Here is a 6388-nt window from a genome sequence, read left to right on the forward strand (position 1 = left end):
AGGAAGGGGAAGGGGCAGGAGAAGTAGTCAGCCAGCGCACCATGTTCTCAGGTTCAACTCTTGACATTATCTCCTAATGACGTGATTTCTCCTGTCTCAGCCACCCTGTGGGGCTCAAAAGAAACGGTTCCTTCATTGTTCATATGTTGAACCTGGTCCTGTTACCAGACCACACCATCTGTAGCATATTATGAATTAATTAAAAATAAACCCATAATTATCTTGTTAATAGAGCAATTATGTTACATTGTAATTTTTGTGTTAAAGCATTCAATTGTTAAATGTTAAGATGTAATATATACCACAATTTTTGTAAGCTGATTTTGGCAAAATCTTCATTGTTTTAACACACTGGGAACTTCACACAATGGAAGTGGCCTGTGAGGGACCCTGTGGTCACAGGATCTTTCCTAGAGCTTGGTCAGAATGCTGGGCTGGAGAAGGAAGCAGGCTCTGTTTATATTTCCCAGCATTGTCTTCAATCATTTTTTCCTTGTAAAGTGCTGTCCTTTGTCTGAACCTGGAAATCCATGGGCTATCAAAGAATCTGCAAAATCAAAGCAGAGGGAAATTGGAAGAGAGGACAGAGCCCTGTCTCTGCAGTTTCTCCCGTGGGCCTTGGACTGGGGTTAGAGGTTAGCTTGGTGGGAACGTGTGGTCAGTTGGTAGAAGACACAGGCTTGCAGGGTGGGGGTGGCAGTGTGTGTGTGTGTGTGTGTGTGTGTGTGTGTGTGTGTGTGTGCGCGTGCATGTGGGTGGGTGCGAGGGGCACCCAGACAGGAGTGGGCTGAGATGGGGAGGAAAGGAGAACATGTATCCAGGCAATCAGCACCCAGAACAATCATGGGGGCTTCCTGAAGGAAGTGGCATTCCTGTCCCAAGTTGATCCAGAATCTAGTATGAAGATATTAAAGCCACTCCCTTAACACCCTCTCCGCAACCACATCTCACCCATCTCCTGTCTCCCGCTGGAGGGCGCTGTACCCCAGTAAGAACTGAGCACTGCTCCCACCCTCTCCCCACTTCTAACCCCAAGAAACAGATAACCCAGTAGAAAAACAGCTTCATCTGAAGGCCAGAACACTGGGCTGGTGGAGCTGGAAGGGATCTGAGCCACCACTTTACCACAATCCCCCTTTCCCCATTTTACAGATGAGGAAACTGAGGCTGAGTAGATCAATGACTCTATGTGGTATCTCTCCTATGCTCCGTCCTCTCAGTATCTTTGAGGAGCTGGTGGGGCAAGCACAGGGGGGTAGGATGGAAGCTGAGAGCATTTGCATTTTCTTGGATTTCTGGGTGTCCAGTAGCAAAGCTGGTGGAGGAATGGCTGTTGTACCATACCCCTATCCCCAGATCTGTTTCCTGTACTCCACTGTATAGCTGGCCAGCTTGCAGAAAAATTGAAATAGTGCAGTGACACTGGAAGGCACCTCAGAGAGCATCTCTACTCCACTCCCCACCATCCCTACCTCCCTGCCCCACTTTATTATCAGAGGAGAAAACTGGGACCAGAGGGGGTAATGATGTGCCCAAGGTCACACAGCATGTCCCCATGGAACCCAGGTCCACAGAGTCTTAGTCTGCACTCAACAACTTCTATCTCCACCTTACCTGCAAGAGGGTAATGAGTTCTGCCAGTGCCTCTTGTCCAGCTGCTCCTTGCTCCATCTCTCCATCCCTCATCTCTTCCTTCCTTGCCCCTACACCTGGCTTAGCCTCTCATCTACCTGCATCAACTCCTCTCCTGTCTTCTGATCAAAAAATGGCTCCCAAGGTGCCACCCAAACACAGGGACAGTGGTAAGGTCCACTATACAGCACTTGGCAGTTTATGGGGTGCCTCCACAGCCATATTCTCAATTAGCTTTTCCTAAAGGTGCTGTGTGGCAAGCACTATCATGGTCATTAAACAAACCTGAACATTTAAGGGTGGTGTTAAGACATCCTCTCAGAGTATTTTTGGAACTTGGGGAAATTTAGGGCACTGGCTCTGGAGCCGAATTGCCTGGGTTTGAGTCAAGGCTCTGCCATGTCCTGGCTGTGTGGCCCTGGGCCAGTCACTTACTTTCCTGGAGACTTGCCTGTAAAGGGAAGATGATAAGTGTTGTTGCCATGGGGTTAAATGAGCTGATTCATTTCCAGTGCTTGGGAGGGCCTGGCAAGGAGATCGTCAATAATACTAACCCTCATCATTGCTATTGTTGTGGGGACCTCTCTGCCTGTTCTACCGTCTGGGTGGCATTTACTATTCATGGAAGGGGGATTGAATATTATATTAATTTGCATTTGTTCTCTACTCCGAGTCCCATTTTGTACAAGTGTGAGAGGGGAAGTTGGAGGGGACCAGCACCTCCTTGTATTTCATGTTGGACCAACTTCTGTCACCTACTGTGTGAACTTGGGAAAATTACTTTATGGGTCTCAGTTTCTTCATCCGTGAAATGGGGAGAGACCTCACAATGCGGTAATGAAGACAATGAGAGAATGTGTATACAATGTTAGTAACTAATATTAATATTTATAGTGTGATTATTGGCTGGCAGGTGAGTGGTTTGTCTGAAAGAAAAGGAGTGGTCCTGACAGGGGGGCTTCCTGGGGTTACCATCAGCTCCCTGTGTCAGGTCCACCCTGAGAAAGCTCTGGCCCCCCGTGGTCCCTGGCTCACCTGAGGCCACGGCCCTGGTGGTGACCCCTATCCCTGTCCAAAACCAGCAGGGCTTGTGGGGAGCCACATTTAAGCCTGAGCCTTAAATCACAGCAGTGCTAACTAGGTTTTAAGTAACATTTCCTTCTAAATACTTCTGTTTCTCAGAAGGAGGAGGGATGCAGAAGCAATACAAGCAGTTCATCAAGTTGAAGTCCTCCCCCGTTCCTCCTCCAGCTAAGGCTCTGCAGCTGTGGAAAGCATGGCTCAGCGCAGGGCTGCCAGGCTTGGGATTGGGCATGGGGGAGGTGGGAGAGAGGCTCTGGAAGCCAGGTACTCCTCCGGGGCACTCTGAAGCTGCTTTGCCTCCCTTCTCCCCTCTCCCTCCCCTTCTGCTTTACTCATTCATCCATTTGCTCATTCATTCACTGAGCTATTCTTTGGCTCATTTGCTCACTCATTCATTCACTTTCCACCCATTCTCCCATCATCCTGTAAGCATTCCCTGAACACCTGCTAGGTGTCAGGCTGAGGTCTAGCTCCTGGGCAGTACCAATCAGTCAACAGGTGCACTTGCAGTTCACAAAGGGCCATCCTGTCCATGGTCTCTGGTGACCTGCACGTCAGCTCTTGAAGGAGGCAGTCCAGGTTCAAGGTCTGCCTGACTCCCAAGTAAGAGCTCTTTCCACCACACCACACTGTCTGCAGATTCTGCCTCTACAGTGTCACTGGATTCATCTTACCTTTCCCTTCCCTACACCCTGCTCTGGTCTACTTCAGCCTTTACTGACTTTTCTGATAGACTCCTCCTAACTGGCCTCTCCCTTCTCTAATCTGTCCACGGTGTCACTGTCAGATTATTGTTCCAGTCTGACTGTGTCACTATCCTGCTCAAAAACCTTTGATGGTTCCCCATTGCTTGCAAAATAAAGCCCAAACTTTTAATCTTGGCATTCAAGGCCCTCAACTTGTTGCCTTTAATCTGCTGCTTTGGTCTTATATTCTTCTTTTCCCATTCATGCACACTGCCCTTTTGAAAAATGGGTGTATTTCCTTGTACCTAGCCACTTCATTGGATTTCTCACTGCAGGGCATTTGCTTATGCATTTCACTCTGCTTGTGAGGTCCACCATGCCGTGGCCACACTATGTACACAGGTCCAAATCCTACCTATATTAAAGGCCATGTTTAAGTGCCACTTGCCCCATGACTCTTTCCCAGGTCCTGCCCCTCCCCGCTCTGGGATCACAAAACACTTTACTTGAGCCTCTCCTAGGAACCTCATAGTTTGCATTATGGCTATTTTCAGACATGTCTTATTTCCCCTTCTAGACTGGGAGTTCCTTGAGGGTGGGCTCTGTGGCTTGGCCATTTCTGCATCTCTGTAGCCCATGCACAAAGCCATGCATGTAGTAGTTGCCTGATTATCTCTGTGCCCTTAGTCTCCTATTGCCCAGACATACTCCTCTCCCAGAAAGGGCAGCCTTGGAGGCTGGAAGGGGCCCTGGCCTTGGAGGCAATGTGGTTGAGTGGCTAGTGGCACCAACTCTGGGAAGACAGACCTAGGTTGACTCCATGACTAGCTGGTGACCTTGGGTTGTTTACTTAACTGCTCCAACCTCAGTCTCTCCATCTGTATAAAGGCAGATATTGATGGTGGTGCTGTCACTGGGATACTGAGAGGATGGTATGGGATAATGCATGTCAGCCCTAAACACAGCATCTGCCACTCTTAATAAATGTTAGTCCTTGTATCACTTCTAGGTCCACCATTACCAGCTGTGCTGCCTTGACAAATATATTCACTTTCTTGAGAATTGACTTTCTCATCTGTAAAGGGGGAATGATAATTCCTGCTAGCCTAGCTAAGGATGTTAATGAGAAGATTAAATGAGATAACAGATGTTGTGTAAGTCAGAGGCTGTGAATGGTAGAGTCCCAGCTTGATTAAATTTAATCAAGAAATGGGGAATTTCATGTTCATAGAACCCAATAGGAAGGCCAGAGCCAGTGGAGCTGGGCACCCACTTTTCATCTCTCATCTCTGTCTCTTTGTGCACATGACTTCATCTTTACAGTGAGAAAGGCTGGAGCCATGCCCACAGGCAGCTCTACCCACCCTCTGGCCTCATGACTGAACAGGAAAGAGGGCTCCCCAACACACAGGGAGAAAAATCCTGGGTAAGGCTCTGATTGGACCAGCACATCACATGACCACCTGTCCAGCAGGAGAGGGTAGGAACCCAGGACTGGAGAGGGGAGGAGCAGTTCCCTAGGGAAAGGGGGAGCTGCTACTACATGAAGGGCACAGAGTACTGGGCCGACAAGAGGAGCAGGCATGAAAGCACTTCATCCATCCATCTAAGATATGTTAATGGAGCCCTTCCCATGTGTCTAGCACTGTGATGGGCACTGAGAAAATAGAGATGAAGAAAACACTATCATTGCCCACGCAGGGCATGGCTTTGTGCATGGGCCATAGGGATGCAGGAATGGCATCCCGCATTTAGAGAGGGAGTCGTGTAAATTGAAATCTGCTCTACAGATGTAAAGTGGCACTACTGCTGTCCTTATTATGTTACAGCACACATGTTTATGGGAACTTCTGTTGATCAGGTGGATGAGAAAGAAGGAAGTGAGGATCAGAACAGAAGATCATGGAGAAAGATCACCTAACAGTTTGTGGCAGGCTACTTTGCACTTACTTTCTCATGTCATCTTCACAAGAACCTTCCAAAGTAGGAATTACAGTCTGTATTTTCAAGGTGAGGAAGAGATCGCTTGGAGAGGTGAAGTGGTTCCTCAGAGGTCACATGGCTAGAAAGTGGCAATGCTGGGATTCGAACCCAGGTCTTCCCCAGCTCAGTGACATGGAGTGGCAGAGAATGGTCAGCCAGTCCTTGCCTTAGAAACATGTCTTCCACCCCTCTTTAGAATGAGCCAGAGCTTGCTTAGGCAGAGGTTGGGGCCTGGCAGCTGGTAGAATCAAGCCAGGAATGAATAAGTGGCCAACAGAGAAAATAATTCAGGAGGCAGGATTGAAAGGAAAAGACCCTCGCAGGGGTGTGCGTTGGGGGATCCTATGCCTGAATCCGTGTTTCCCTCCCCTGCCTCTCCCTTTCTCCTTCTCAACCCAACTCTAAGTGACAGATTTATTAGTTTTAATTAACAGCCCCAATGCTGGGAAAACGTCCAAATTCCAGCTCTCGGCATCACTGGGTTTCCACAAGAAGGAGAGTGAGTGGGATGATGCCAGGAATAGTAATGAGTGGGGGCGGGACAGCGAGAGAGACCTCCTTCTCCCCACCCGGGCCTGGCCAGGGAACCCCCCACCCTTTCTCTGGCCCCAATCTGACCTAACCTAGCTGGAGCTGGAGCAGAGCTGTAGCTGGGCTGGCATTAGGGGAAGGTGGAGGACCCAGCTCAGTGTGAGTTCATAGGGGCTGAGGGCATTTGGCTCTGGTCACAGCTCCGCTGCTGTGTGACCTTGGCCAAGCCTCTTGACTTCTCTGGAGTTATTGTGAAATTCATCTGTTAAATGAAGAGGCTGATTTGAAGCCCTCTAAGGGTCCTGGCAGCACTAACTTCTAGCTTTTTCCAGATCTTCTAACTACCCTCCTTTTCCAACTTTTCCCGCTCTAGGGTAACTCCTCGAATTCCTCCCTGGACTCTGCTGCTCTCTCTAGGGCCTTCCTCCAGTTTGGAAAAAGTTCTCCATCCCCAGTCCAGGGGCAACACCTTT

The sequence above is a fragment of the Cynocephalus volans genome, chromosome 10, assembly GCF_027409185.1.
Source record: "Cynocephalus volans isolate mCynVol1 chromosome 10, mCynVol1.pri, whole genome shotgun sequence".
In the NCBI taxonomy this organism is placed as follows: domain Eukaryota; kingdom Metazoa; phylum Chordata; class Mammalia; order Dermoptera; family Cynocephalidae; genus Cynocephalus; species Cynocephalus volans.